Source organism: Trachypithecus francoisi, unplaced genomic scaffold, assembly GCF_009764315.1.
Source record: "Trachypithecus francoisi isolate TF-2019V2 unplaced genomic scaffold, Tfra_2.0 Contig00236, whole genome shotgun sequence".
Taxonomy (NCBI): domain Eukaryota; kingdom Metazoa; phylum Chordata; class Mammalia; order Primates; family Cercopithecidae; genus Trachypithecus; species Trachypithecus francoisi.
In genome coordinates this window covers 24,100-40,106 of record NW_022680519.1, presented here as the reverse complement: position 1 = coordinate 40,106, position 16,007 = coordinate 24,100, and the positions used below count along the sequence as shown (strand labels likewise).

Below are 16,007 nucleotides of genomic sequence, written 5' to 3'. Positions count from 1 at the left end.
TTACTGATAACAGTTGAACACATATTTTGTATATGTATTACATACCATATTATTACAATAAAGTAAGCTAGAGGAAAGAAAATGTTGTGAGGAAAATCATAAGGAAGTTACAATTAATGAATTTCCTATTTATGAAGTGGAAGTGGATCACCATAAAGGTCTTCATCCTTATCAGCTTCACATTGAGTAGACGGAGGGTTGGTCCTGCTGTCTCAGTAATGGCAGAGCCAGAAGCAAATTCCCATATAGGTGGACCTATGCAGTTCACCCTGTGTTGTTCAAGGGTCAACCGTACAATCAAGGTTATCCTTCTCTAAAATACATGGAGATGACATCTTATCAAGGCTTTTCCTATCTGTTCAATTCTCACCTTCTCAGCACGAAAACAGAATACCCAACAGGTGCTCCTCATGACCCCTCAGAGAGGTTCCCCCAAGCAGTCATGATTCAAATATTTTCATTGTAAGTAGGTTGAACATTATCCTTGTCACCCAGGTGAATTTTATCTCATTATTAGGTAACTCTATGTATTTCATATGCTCATAATCTATCTTGAGCTTTAAAAGAGATTTGCTGCATATTATTCACAGCTATGAAGGTTCATAATTTTGGGGCCACTTCTATAGCCATTTCATAAAATTTATTTGTGAAATACAGAAAAAACTATGCAATAATCAAATCCAGTTATTTTTTCTTTTACATTTATTTAAAATGATTTAAAATGGTTTATGACAGTTTTAGAAAATGGAATGGATTAAAGGCTAAAAATGTTTAGATTCCATTTAAGTAGGTATGTGTGTGTATATATAACTAAAAACACAGAGGCTTTTTCACAAGAATTTAATTAAGCTCATGCTGAAACTCTTATAGAGAAAATAGTAATTGAGCATCAGACATCACCACTCCTGAAAAAACCTTCTACAAGAATTGAAAAGTGTTGCAGGACCTAATACTGAAATAGGAAATACAGACTATCTGCAAATTGCACAAAGGATGCATGAATCCACAATCTGAGACCCACAGCTCTGAGACCCTAACGTGAGTGATTAAAGATATTTTACAAATTGGGGAGCTCTTTCAAGGGCTTTCCACTTTCAACCTTCTCTCTTTGAAGACCCCAGTTCATACTGGTGAGCACAAAACATGCATACTGGGAATTTTTATGGGTCCCGTATATACATTCCAGACTCTACATGAATGTCTCAATCTTGGTTCTGATATTTATGGCAAAGTCTAAATGTTACATGAACATTAACCTTAGTTTCCTCAAACTATACCAATATGCCCAAACCATCATTTTTTCTCTCCCCACAAGTATTTCTAAAAGAGAAGCAAAAAGCTAGTATACTTCTTGGATGCCTAAGGATTTAAGATTTCCTACTCTGGTGAACAGAAAAAGTATAAACCAAGGAATGCAATGTTGTTGCCTTAGGAACCGGTACTTACAGAGTATCAAAGACTACAAATACTACAAAAGGACTCAACGCCTGATAATCACCATTTCTGTCTCCTATCTGCCAAAACATATCAAAACCATGTGATTTTCTAGGAAAAAGTATCCCAAGATTTCCCCCAGGTGGTTTTAACATCAGTCGCTTTGCACTTAACATTTCAAAATGCAGCCTTATTTTCTTCAGGTAAGAATAATTTTATGTGCAGATACATCAAAGCTGAAAGGATGCTCAAACCCTGCTTGTGGGTGTCAGAAATAATGCATCCCCACTTCATTCGCAATAATGAATGCTCAACGATTTTTTATAACACTGAAGAATTTAGCACAGGCCCACCATCTTTGGAAACTCAATGATATTCTTCATCTCCCAAAAGCTGATAACATCCCCTCCCCACCAAGATACTCTGCCTCCCTACTGCTCACTGCTTTGTGCCATCAACATGGTTAAGCGTGTGTGTGTTATTGCACTGTGAGGTAGCTGAAGATGTCAGAACAGAGAGCCACAGTCTCTTTGTGCACATGAATGGCCAAACCAACAGATCAAGCAATCCTTTTTTAGAACGCAGGGTCTAGCTGCCTAATGTATCTCTATAACCACATCACATCCAATGAGTTGGGAATGCTTAGTGAGGCAGCTCACGTACTTCACACAGAAGAAAACACACTTTAGGTCATCAAATTGTGTCAAGAATAAAAGGAAATTTCCACAACAGTGATAAACAGGGTTCTCGTTTTAGTTGTTTTTCTCAAAGTAATCAGGGGATCTTAATGTCTTCAGACATTTTCTGTTTCTGAAAGGAAGATTGGAAACAAATGTCATTGTGGGAGAAGAAAAAAGTCTATTAAAAAAAGTAAAAGAAAACCAAGATCCAATTCTATGCTGTTACAGAGACTCTTGCTCTAGATTTAGCAGAAGGAAGATTAGAACAGAAAAAAAATGAAGCAGAAACGAAGTTGCACATCTTAAATATATACAATGTTTGTCTATTATACTTTAATAAAGCTAGAAGAATGAAAAGTCTACTTCAAAAAAAGAAAACCAAGATCCAACTATGTGCTGTCTACATGACACTTGCTTTACATTCAGCAGAAGGAAATAGATTAGAACAAATAAATGATGCAGAAATGAAGTTGTACATCTTAAATATACACAACGTTTATTTGTCAACTGTACCTTAAAGCTGGAAAAATTAAAAATAGAAAATATTTTAAAACTGTTAAAATCATATCTGGAAACAAATATTAGTTTTCTAAACATTGTTTTTTACATTTTGCCATTTGTTAAGGATTTTGATGATCTTCAATGAATTGAGTAACTTTCTTTTTGGTTAAAACTAATATTTGTAGGAATTTATTTTTTTTAATATGGCCTTCTTGGTCTTTATAACTTCTGAAGTGGTGTTGTCATTTGCTCCACTTTACAAAATAAAAGCAAAGTACAATTCTTAAAAGTCCACATCAAGTGACAGACATCTGCTGCTATCTATGTAGCTCTGTTACTACAACTCTTTCTCTACAAGGTATGCAAGCTTCAGTATATGGCCTCAGCATGTATACAGCTCCACAGGTTGTGCACTGCACCACATCACCATGGATATGGTTAGTATACCATGCACATCATCCTTTAGGAGAGAGAGAAAATTAATGACCCAACTAAGGATAGGTAGACAGCTGGGTACCATTAGCAGCAGCCTAGAACCTTAGAGTCAAGTTCACAGAGCTCTGAGCCCCATTTGATACCAAACCCCTACATAGTGCTGTCATACACATATTTCCTAGATAGCATAAAGGTTTTACAGCCAGCAAGATGATATGGGCCCAGGATCCACATAAATGTCACTGCTCACCTTGAAGAGATCTCCCTAACATCATCTCACTCTGTCTACATCCTCCTTTCTGATCTCAGGAACTTTAAGGGAAGGGAAGATAAACTTGGCGCTTGGGAATACTTGGTGAGGGTATCACTGAAGTACAATGGAGAAAGTAGACGAAATACTTACCAGGTAGCCAAAAGGCATGAAAGAGCTTCAAGACATTACACCCCTTTAGCAAAAACATGCTTCCACCTCAGATAAATGGGGCAGGCATCATCCACGTTTTTAAAACTACACCTATTTCAGAAACTCAACTGGCCCCCAGTCCAATGATTTTCCTTTAAAAATATTGCACTAAAATATATTTGTCTTGATTATTGAGTTTGTGGATGTCCCCTGTCCCCTGCCTTTACATTTTGTGCTTGTGAAGACGGGTGCCTCTCTCTGCTCACTCAGTTTCAGCCCTTGGTTAACAAAGGCTTACAAATCACTGCCACAAATGCTACTGAAATTAACACGTGGTGTCTCATTATGACGGCTGCCATGTTGAGTGAAAGAGCATTGTCAATGGACCCAAGAATTTGCTGTCAGGTTGCCAGGGAAATAAGACTGTTTTCAGAAACTCAGTTTCCTCCCAAAATTTCAGGACGAGGTATAATGTAGATGGACATGGCTGACCCCAGAGGTTCATTAGCTAATGGTTGATACTGCCCTTTTACCAGCAGAGGGAGCGCATGGGAAGGTTTTAGGATTTTTGAGACCAAATGCAAATCCTAAAGCAAGCACCGTAGGAATGGGCATCCCTTTCTGGTTTCCTTTAGGGACACAAAGAAGGTATGATTTAGAGGGCCCTGGGCAAACTCCAGACAGATTCTGATGTGGGTGGCCTGAGGTTTAAACCAAACCTCCAGAGACCCCCGTTAAAGATCTGAGCCACTCTTTTGTCTACAAAACAATCCCTGACTGTTGTTTCAGAGATTTCTTTAGGGCATCCTCTGCTCTCAAATCCCCAGTGATTCTTCAAACCCAGGAAGCCACAGCAGATCTTTCTTTTCCCCTATGGTCTGAGCACAGCTTTGGAATTCCATCAAGAGGCTTAAAATTGGCCGGGCGCGGTGGCTCAAGCCTGTAATCCCAGGACTTTGGGAGGCCGAGATGGGCGGATCACGAGTTCAGGAGATCGAGACCATCCTGGCTAATACGTTGAAACCCCATCTCTACTAAAAAAAACACACACAAAATAAAACTAGCCGGGCGACGTGGCAGGCTCCTGTAGTCCCAGCTACTCGGGAGGCTGAGGCAGGAGAATGGCGTAAGCCCGGGAGGTGGAGCTTGCAGTGAGCTGAGATCCAGCCACTGCACTCCAGCCTGGGCGACAGAGCCAGACTCCGTCTCAAAAAAAAAAAAAAAAAAGAGGCTTAAAATTTAGTTTTCCGGTAGTTTTCTTTGCAGGTCGGGTTCTGTGGAAAACATTCACATTCAACCCCGATATTTTTCCTGACTCACCTCTGACGAAAATGTCACTGAATACAAAACAGAACAGAACGGTATTTGGCTAGTTAAATCAACCGCCATGCTTATAGTCTTGCAATGTAGCTTAGTAATTTTTTTTGTTGTTTCTTTTTCTTTCCTTTTTTTCTCCCCCTCTTTTATATCAGGCAGATAATGTGCCAGTGTCATTGTAACCAGGTTTAGGGGAAGGTACAGCTTACACCTGACCATGAAAACCCAATCGTTGGCCAGGCGCGGTGGCTCACGCCTGTAATCCCAGAACTTTGGGAGGCCAAGGCGGGCAGATCACTTGAGGTCAGGAGTTCAAGAACAGCCTGGCCAACATGATGAAACCCCATCTCTACTAAAAATACAAAAAGTAGCCAGGCGTGGTGGTGCACGCCTGTAGTCCCAGCTCTTCAGGAGGTTGAGGCAAGAGAATGTCTTGAACCCGGGAGGCGGAGGTTGCAATGAGCCGAGATCGTGCCACTGCACTCCAGCCGCGGCAACAGAGTGAAACTCTGTCTCAAAAAAAATAAAAATAAATTTTTAAAAATCACATGATTAGGCAAATTATGTATATTGAACTTAACCAGAAATAACCTTGCTAGTGACAGACATCTGAAAGTAATTTTTTTTAAAAAAATCAGGCTTAGTAACAAGGAAAACAATGTTCAGAGCCAAACTTACCACGGGTCCTGAAACAATTTCTCCCGTTGTTTAGTTTAAAATAACTGGCTGCTGCTCCCAGCAGTGTCACCACCACCACAGATACGATGGGAGACACGATTTTTGCTACCATATTGCCTGCAGGAGTGGAGAAAAAGCAAAGCGCATCTGAGAAAAAAACACGGCTGCAGGAAAACTGCTTAAATATTAGGTTGGTCCAAAAGTTATTGTGGTTTTTGCCATTGAAAGTAATGACAAAAACTGCAATAACTTTTGCACCTATCTAATAACTTCTCCATCACATCCCTTCCCATCCTTGTACTCACAGAAAAAAAAAGAGAAAGTTAATTAAAAAACAAAAACGAAAAAAAAACACCTTAGGAAGTAATTCTGTTTTCACAAAGAGCCAAGCTTGTCAACCACATTTTACCACTGAAGACATCCAAGGCCAGGGTTTGCACAGACGAGGCCCTTGGCATTTTTGTTTGTGTGTTGAAGTCAATTCGTGTATGCCTTTTAATTAATTTTATTATTTATTATTTTTGAGACGGAGTCTTGCTCTGTCGCCCAGTCTGGAATACAGTGGTGTGATCTCGGCTCACTGCAACCTCCTCCTCCTGGGTTCAAGCGATTCTCCTGCCTCAGCCTCCCATGTAGCTGGGACTACAGGCGCGTGCCATCACGCCCAGCTACTTTTTGTATTTTTAGTAGAGACAGGGTTTCACCATGCTGGCCAGGCTGGTCTCGAACTCCTGACCTCAGGTGATCCACTTGCCTCGGCCTCCCAAAGTGTGGGGATTACAGAGGCGAGCCACTGTGCCTGGCCTGATTTATTTTTTTAGAGATGGGGTGTCACTATGTTGCCTAAACTGGTCTTGAACTCCTGGGCTCAAGCGATCCTCCTGCCTCAGCCTCCTGAGTAGTTGGGATGACAGGTACCTGTCAAAACTATTTTGTGCCTTTTTAGATGTAGAAAGCTCACTCATGCAAAAATATTGTTCAACTAAAAATTGCCAGATAGGCCTGCTTTCAAAGGCATGCTGGAACTCTAGACCCAAGCACACACTAGACATATGCATCTTCAATGCCTCGATGGCAAATCACTCCAGAGCTTTGGTACTCCTGCACAAAGAACAAGAAGAAGGAGCTTGATGTGGCAAAAATCAACACTTCCAAAGGGAAAAAAGGAAGACATCACCATTTCCATTTGAAATAGCCACGCTTTCCATGCATGCCTTTCTTCAGGCTGGGTTGAACAGCTGAGCCAATACGTGGCATGGCATAGGTGAGGGACACAAGGCTGCTCCATGAATGAGGCTGCCATGTTGAGGGGAAAAGTGTTGTCACTGAACGCAAGAACCTGCTCCACGGCTGATGCTGCCGCCCGCCGCACCTGCCCCCGGGAGGGACAGCTCTCTATTCTTCCCCTCCCTATGTGCACACACTCCACAGTACAATTTCACAGTGTTCCCCATCCAGAGGCGGAGCTGCATCTTCACTCTGAGAATCCAGGTTTAGCCAACAGAATGCCACACAAGTGAAGAGGTGGTGGCTGTAAGCCCAGGCGCACTTCTCTTCATGCTCTTGGTACCCTGCCTGGTCACCATGTGATGAAGCCTGGCCTGGCTTCCTGGAGGGACGTGACAGCCCACATGAAGCTGAGATGAGCCATTCCACCTACGGCCCCAGATACCTAAGAAGACGCAGGAACCATGGTCAAAGCGCTGGCCACACCTACAGCTGACTGCACACAAGAGAGGGGGTTCAGAAGAGACCAGGAGGACCACGAGAATGGTTTCAGCCCACATTGCTGACTCACGTAATCATGAACACATGCTTGTTATTTCCAGCCACTAAGTGTTGGGGTCTTTTCTGACACAGCATAGGTGACTGATACATACCTTTTCCTCTCTCCCATCTCTTACAAGTCAATCAAGCACAATCAATTGTTATTAAAAAGTGGTCATCCAAGCTGACTGCTTCTCTTTGCCTCCCTTGCCGAGGCTTTAATTTCGCCTGCCATCATTTCCAAGGGGTACTGAACTAGTCTGAAAGGGGGTCTCCCCGGGCCTTAGTGAGCCCCCTCAGGTCCATTCTTCACCTACACACCAACAGGGGCAGGCTCTTGCCCATGAAGGTTCTATGAAGTGCAGACTCCACCTCTGCTAACCTGGTGGTCTTTCCTGGTCACCATTGCATCCTTCCTTGGTTCCTGTTGCATTCCACACACTGGCTACACAATTTCTGGTGTCCCCACGTGTGTATCCAGCTCTACCTAGTACACTATCTTCCCTGACACCTCACTCTTCTCCTGGGCACCTCTCACCCATATTTTGGGGGACTGGCTTGGATACTGTTCTCTGCAGGAAGCTCTACCTCCCTCACCTAACCCAGTCTAGGAGTATCCCTTCTGCCTTGCTACAGGATCCCATATGTTCCAGCAAATTATTCATCAGATCTGACTGCAATTACTTGTTTATTTGCCTTGCCTTTTCCATCTCTGGACCTCACTTTACACCATAGAGGGAAAAAGGAGAATCAATAAATTTTTCTAAGGATGCCAACATACCCCAAAAATATTGATACTAGTACTCTGCATGTTCATTGAAAGGCAGAGGTCAGCTTCAATCACTTTCTCCTCCCCCATCATTGAAAACTCACAAGAGCCTTGGGGCTGAGTGCGTTTACTCTCAACTTAAACTCAAGCAGGTGTCAGCCCAAATCTCTTTTTTTTATTTTTTTTTATTTTTTTTTTTTTTGAGGCGGAGTCTTGCTCTGTCACCCAGGCTGGAGTGCAGTGGCCGGATCTCAGCTCACTGCAAGCTCCGCCTCCCGGGTTTACGCCATTCTCCTGCCTCAGCCTCCCGAGTAGCTGGGACTACAGGCGCCAGCCACCTCGCCCGGCTAGTTTTTTGTATTTTTTTTTTAGTAGAGACGGTTTTCACCGTGTTAGCCAGGATGGTCTCGATCTCCTGACCTCGTGATCCGCCCGTCTCGGCCTCCCAAAGTGCTGGGATTACAGGCTTGAGCCACCGCGCCCGGCCCAAATCTCTAAGAGTATGACTCTTAGGGAATGGGGAACCTGTTCTCCCAGCAACACAGGACACAAAGCCTTCTGGGCTTCAAGTTCTCCCTCGTTTGACCTGAGATGGGATTGACAGCGCACTCTGACGGCTTCTTTGGGCACAGTGTTCATAACTTCCTTTCTCCTGTCCTTCTTGGGTTTCAAGTTACTGCTGGTCCAAGAAAGGGGAGTCATGGCGGTACCGGGAGAAGTGCAATGGCCTCAGCACTCATTCACAGCCTTACTCTGAGAGCTAAGGGGCATCTTCTGCAGCGAAAACCAATGCTTGCCTCTCCTTTCTCTGAACTCTGATTGGTCGTGTGCTGAAGGTCAGATATTTTTGTTCAGAAGCTACTTTATATACATAAAAAGTGTGAGTGCTCCATGAAAGTCGTGAGGTTGGGAAACAGAAGCCCACACAGCTCCTCCCAGCACTGATTTAGGAGAGTGTGCTCTTATTAAAGGTTGGGACCAGGTGAGTCAATCAGTTACCTTCTGGATTGCCATACGTTGAATGGTGATCTCCACCTGCAAGCGGAAAAGGACGCTCGTGTTTATTCAGCAGAGCTTACGGAGTGCCTTCTATTGCCGGGCACTGTTGAGGATGCGACTATGAACACAGCACACAGATCCCTGTTTTCAGGGAATTTACATTCTTTTTTTTTTTTTTTTTTGAGACGGAGTCTTGCTCTGCCACCCAGGCTGGAGTGCAGTGGCCGGATCTCAGCTCACTGCAAGCTCCGCCTCCCGGGTTTAAGCCATTCTCCTGCCTCAGCCTCCCGAGTAGCTGGGACTACAGGCGCCCGCCTCGTCGCCCGGCTAGCTTTTTGTATTTTTAAGTAGAGACAGGGTTTCACCGTATTAGCCAGGATGGTCTCGATCTCCTGACCTCGTGATCCGCCCGTCTCGGCCTCCCAAAGTGCTGGGATTACAGGCTTGAGCCACCGCGCCCGGCCGGGAATTTACATTCTTGACAGGGGAGGCGGGCAGCCAAGCAGCATAAGGAGGAGGAATGTGAATGTGTATGCCATGTCTAATGGTCATTAGCGGAATGGGGATAATACCAGGGAGAGGGGGATGCAGCCTTAATTTCGGCATTGGGGAGTCTACATATGTGCGCATGCAAAACACATACAGGCTGACAACCCCATAGAGACACATGCACACACATACATGCCATTCATACACACGCGCCAGTCATACACACATGTGTGCAACACACACTGACATGCACAAATGTGTGTGCACATGCATACACCTATGCAGCATGCAACAAATGTGCAACACACAGGCAGACAAGCACGCATACACATGTGCATGCACACACACATTTACACACATGTGCAATACGTAAATACAAATGCAACACGAAGCACACGTGCACATCCTACACATCCCCACATACACACACATGCACATACCACATACACAGGCAACAAAAGCATATATAAAGCACAATTCGCCTAAACATACACATGTACACGTGTGCACATGTTAACGCATGTATGCATAAACACATGCATGTACACACAAATATGCACACACAAACACATTCGTGTGTGTATGTGCATGCCTGTACACACGCATGTATATGCACAATCCACATGCACAGATGCACATGATATATTCGTGCAGTACGAACATGCACCACACGAGCACACCCAGATGCACACTCCTGCATCTATCCACGTGCACACATGCGCTTGCACACCCTAAATGTATGCATGTGAATGGACACACATGGGAAACATGCAATGCATATGCAACCCAAGCACAAACATGCACACACGCAAAATGCACAAGCACATGCCAACACAGCTGTGCACATACACAAACATGCATGTGCTCAATCCACCAGTGCACACCGACACTTGCACATGTGCACATGAAATCCACATGCACTTATGAGCATGATTACAAAATCCACATGCACATGTGCACATGCATGTGCACACAATACACACAAGCATACCTGTGTGTGAACACATGCATACACACACATATGCACACACATGCACCCAGTACCACCTGTAAGTGGGCCATAGTTCCTTTCAAGAAATTAAGTCCTCAGGGCATGCACATCTTCCCCCAGCATGGATGACCAAGGAAAATGCAAATTAGAAACCCAAATCGCCAGTTAGTTGTTGTGCATTGGATAAAAGCATCAGCTTCCCATCAGTACAGACAGTGTGTTAGTTATTTGCAAATGGACAGCTTTGCCTCACATATTCTGTAAGACATAATTCCTTTACCATAAGTATTTCCATAACGAGAGTTGGGTCTATAGCCCCGTCTTCCTGAAGGATAGAAAAGAGACCATGAAATGCTAGATATTGCTCAGGAAATCTACACGACCTCACAGAAGCAAGCAGGTCAGCAAACCTGAAGCAAGATGCTCTTAAAGGCTGCAGAGATTCCAGTGGCTCTCCCAAGGCCAGGGAAGGTGCACAGGTGTCGTCTGGCCCTGTTTACTGTTTACACTGGTGGCGGAAGGTGCATTAGATGTACATCCCTGAGGGTCTGGAGGCCTGACATAGATGGGCAAATGTGTTTCCTTGGGCGTAAAAAAAAAATGCCAGCAAATGTTGGTTAAAAAAAGAGAATAGGAAGAAAATGCCGGCCACAAATAGTAATCATAACCCATAAAAAAAAAAATTCTTCCAGGTTGGGTGCGGTGGCTCACACCTGTAATCCTACGACTTCGGGAGGCCAAGGCGGTAAGACCACTTGAGCTCAGTTGGAGCCCAGCCTGAGAAACACAGTGAGACTCCGTTTCTACCAAAAAAACAAAAAATTAGCTGGGTGTGGTGATGTGCACCTGTAGTCTCAGCTACTTGGGAGACTGAGGCAAAAGAATGCTTGAGCCTAGGAGGTGGAGGCTGCAATGAGCTATGATCACGTCCCTGCACTCCAGGCTGGGCTACAGAGTGAGACTTTGTCTCAGAAAAACAACAACAAAAAAGTTTTTCTACATTTTTCTAATGTGTTAAGAGCAATTTTTAAAAATACAGATTTGAGATTTTTAAACTAATGCTTTGTGCTGATTTCGAAGTGGAATGACTTATGTGGATAATGGGTTCTATGGGCTGAAGTATATTCCCGTCCAAATTCACAGGTCACAGTCCTAATCCCCAGGGCATCAGACTGCAGCTGGATTTGAACACAAAGTCTTTAGAGAGGTGATTAAAATAAAACGAGATCACTAGGGTGGGCTCTAATCCAATAGGACTACAGACCTTATAAGAAGAGATGGGGACAGAGACACACACAGAGGGATGACTCTGTGAGGACACAAGGAGAAGACGGTGTCTACAAGCCAAGGAGAGAGGCCTCAGGAGGAACCAGCTCTGCCCACACCTTGATCTTGGACCTCCGGCCTCTAGGACTGTGGGAGAATCAATGTCTGTTGTTTCTAAGCCACCCAGTCTGTGGTATTCTGTGACAGCAGCCTGAGATGGACTAAGACACCTCATAAGAGGAGATTGGAACACAGATACACACAGAGGGACGACCCTGTGAGGACACAGGGAGATGATGATGTTGACAAGCCCAGGAGAGAGGCCTCAGGAGGAACCAGCCCTGCTCACACCTTGATCTCAGACTTCCAGTCTCCAGGACTGTGGGAGAAGAAATCCCTTTTGCTTCAGCCCTCCTGACTGTAGTAATTTACTACGGCAGCCTTAGCAGACTAAAACACTGGGTGTTAGAGAAACTTGCCCACTAGTATTTAAAAACCACAAGTGCAACATTTTCTCCCCACTCCCCACAGGGAGGCCAGACTTTGGGCTTCCCTCCGCGGCCAGCCAAGGTCAACCCCCACCCCTCAGTGCTCTGCATGAAGTTAGAACAGGCCTAACATGCTTTGCCTCCTTCAGGGATTCGGGAAGAAGCCATGTAACTCATCCCATGGCGGCGGCTTGCATCCCAGCTGGCACCTCCATGCTAATGTTAATCCGAGCACTGACTCACAGCCTCGCTCTGCTGGGGCTGGAGAGCAGGGGTCCAGGCAGGAAGGGAAGCAGAGGCATCCTCAAAAACCAGCGTCATGCTCCCAAAACTGGGCTGTGCCTCATGCACGCTTGATGCGCTTGGCCCAGCTGGCCCTGCCAAGGACCACAGGGCTATCTGCTATTTTCCGGCAGTTTTGCCCCAGGGATACAGGAGCACCCTGACCAGTAAGCTTTGATCCATTCGGGAGCCAGATAATGGTCCCCAAAAAATGGCACAGTGCAGACCTACTGAGATAACTTCACAGGAAAACAGGAAACGATCAGGGCTCTCCAGAGAGCTACTTGCTGAATCATTTCTTTCTGACTGATGAGTATGCCAGAGAACAAAAGAACATGTCCTGAACAGCAATCTCTCTGTAGACAGAGAATTTTCAGAGAATCGTGCATGGGGTGAAAAGGCTCATTCATAGGCTGTAGGGGTGTGGGGACGGCTCACTTTTATATAACACACTCCAACGTGGGCCGGGTATGGTGGTGCAGGCCTGTAATCCCAGCACTTAGGGAGGCCAAGGTAGGAGGATCGCTTGAGCCCAGTTCAGGACCAGCCTGGGCAACATGGTGAAACCATCTTTGCAAAAATTGTACCTGAGGAAATGACGACAGTGAAAGAGGCCAGACCTAACTGATTCCATCTTGCTTCTAACCCTTAAGCTGTCCTTGTTCATTCCTGGGCACAGGCCAAACTAACTTTGGGAAGGAATTCAGTTCATGGTTTGACTCTGAAACAAAACTGATCATAGCCTTTTCCTGAAAACACCTCCTTCTTGCCTGGGGACCAGTCGGCCTTTGTAGGACTAACAAATTAGCTACAAGATTAGAAATTATGGTTTAGGGCTAGGTGCGGTGGCTCACACCTATAATCCCAGCATTTTAGGAGGCCCAGGAGGGTGGATCGCCTGAGATCAGGAGTTCGAGACCAGCCTGAACAATATGGTGAAACCCCGTCGCTAGTAAAAATACAAAAATTAGCCGGGCATGGTGGCATGTGCCTATAGTCCCAGCTACTGGGGAGGCTGAGGCAGGAGAATTGCTTGAACCAGGGAGACGGAGGATGCAGTGCACCGAGATCACGCCACTGCACTCAAGCCTGGGCAACAGAGCAACACTCTGTCTTGAAAAAAAGAAAAGAAAAGAAAAATTATGGTTTAGGGGTCGCGCAGCGTCTGGCTCAAGAGTCTGAACCTCTGCAAATTGCTCCTGGGGGCAATATCACTATTGTAAAACGTAAGCCCAGTGTTTGAGATATTTTGCAGACCCTGAACTGGATGGATGAGCTGACACCACCCAGACTGATGATCTGGCTCAACGTGGTCTGCCATCCACCCAGGAACAGAAAACAGCAAGAAAACCTCACTTCAACCCCCTATGGTTCCATCTCCAACCTGACCAATCAGCCCTCCCCGCTTCCCAAGCCCCTACCCGCCAAATTATCTTTAAAAACTCGACCCTGAATGCCTGGGGAGACTGATTTGAGTAATAATAAAACTCTGGTCTCTGGTACAGCTGGCTCTGCATGAATTACTCTTTCTCTATTGCAATTCCTCTGTCTTGATAAATCAGCTCTGTCTAGGCAGGGGGCAAGGTAAACCCACTGGGCAGTTACAATAGTGAGACCCTATCTCTACAAAAAAGTTCTTTCAATTTAGCTGGGTATGATGGTGTGTGCCTGCAGCCCCAGCTCCTCGGGAGGCTGAGGTGGGAGGATCTCTTGAGCCCAGGAGTTTGAGGCTGCAGTGAGCTATGACTGCACCCCTGCACTCCAGCCTGGGCAACAGAGTGAGACTCTGTCTCTAAATAAATAAATAATAAAATAATAAAAAACTACCCCCAGTGGCTTTCTGTAAAAATATTAAATTTGGTCTTTGCCTCACATTTTCAGTTCAGTTGAAACCGCCTTTGCAAAAATTATAACAGTGAGCAAATTACGACAGTGAAAGAGATCTGACCTACCGACTGCATCGTGCCTGCAGCCTTCAAACTGCCCTGTTCATTCCTGAACACAGACTCAGACACGCACAGGAGGAATTTACAGCTAACATTCAAACAAAGATAACAGCCCTTTTCCAAACCAAACTCCCTTCTTCCCTCGGGATCAGACTGTCTTTGAAAGTCTAACAAATGAGTCACAAGATTCGAAATTCTATTAATAGGTTAGGAGCCATGCAGCCGGAGGCCACAAGATTGCAAACCTCTTCAGGTGCTCCTAGGGATGGCATCACTATTGTAAAACCTAAGGTTGAAGTTGAGATATTTTTTAAACCCTGCATTGAGATGCACCAGCTGGCGCCACCCAGACTGGTAATGCGGCTCAACCAGCTCTGCTGTCCCACACAGGAACAGAAGACAGCTAGAAGATCCCATGTCCATCCTCTGTCACTCCACCTCCAACCAACCACTCAGCACTCCCCACTCCCGGGTCTCCTGCCGGCCAAATTATACTTTAAAAATCCCAGTGTCCAAATTTTGGGGGAAGCTGATTTGAGTCATAAAACTCCAGACTTGGCTAGGTGCAGGGCTCATGCCCGTAACCCCAGCTCTTTGGGAGGCTGAGGTGGGAGAAGCACTTGAGGCCAGGAGTTGAAGACCAGCCTGGGCAACATAGTAAGACCCCATCTCTACAAAAAATTTTTAAAAATTAGCCAGGTGTGGTGGCACACACCTGTGGTCCTAGCTACACAGGAGGCTGAGGCAGGAGGATTGCTTGAGCCCAAGAGGTTGAGGCTATAGTGAGCTATGATTTCACCACTGCAGTCCAGCCTGGGTAACAAAACGAAACCCTGTTAAAGAAAAAAAAGCAAAAACTCCAGTGGGTATAGGTGTTAAGAAGGAATTACTTAATACTTAGGCACATAGCAAGGGTATGGGAGTCCTCGGTAAGGCTTTTCTTTTTAATGAAAAGCAGCCCCAAATAATTTTCTAACAAAGAGCAGCCTGTAAAGTTGAGCTGTAGACATAGACAAGCCAGCTAGGAGCTTGGATGGGTGAATGTCGGTAGGAACTAGGGCCTAGACACGTTCAAGATGGCGGCTTCATCTTCCCTCGTCTTTGTCAGCCCCATGTACAGTAAGAAGTAGACAAGATGGCACTGACCAACTGGAAAGCCTATTTGCATAATAAGATTAGGGGGGGCCACCAGCCTTCCCCACACACTATGTAGAAGTCATACCTGATGGAACCAATCTGTGAGCCCTATGTAAATCAGACACCGCCTCCTCCAGCCTGCCTATAAAAGCTGCTGCGGTCTACAACCTCCAAACTTTTTCAGATGTTTCTCTCTCTCTCTCTCTCTCTCCTCTCTCTCTCTCTCTCTCTCTCTCTCTCTCTTTCTTCTATTACACTTCCAACTCCTTAACCCACCCACACGTGTCTGTGTCCTGAATTCTTTCTCAGCGTGCAACAGCGAACCCCAGGGTAGGTACCCCAGACAGCATCACTGTTTCACAGGCTCCCGTTCAGTCAGCTCTGTGCAATTCAACTCTTTCTCTATTGCAATTCCCACCTCAATA

At 45.2% G+C, this 16,007-nt stretch overlaps 1 long non-coding RNA gene across 2 annotated transcripts in view; it reads right to left on the bottom strand.

The window, feature by feature from the left end:
- Positions 1 to 679: 679 nt before the first annotated feature.
- The window catches only part of LOC117080858, a 33,802-nt gene continuing 18,474 nt past the window's right edge, over positions 680 to 16,007 (bottom strand). The window contains exons 5-7 of one of the 2 annotated variants that reach the window (XR_004436001.1): positions 10,744 to 10,788; positions 8,984 to 9,019; positions 680 to 2,244 (exon numbers count right to left, since the gene is read on the bottom strand). This is a non-coding gene — a long non-coding RNA (uncharacterized LOC117080858). Of the gene's footprint in view, positions 2,245 to 5,555; positions 5,566 to 8,983; positions 9,020 to 10,743; positions 10,789 to 16,007 lie in introns of those variants that run through there. The other variant, XR_004435998.1, reaches the window with a different exon arrangement.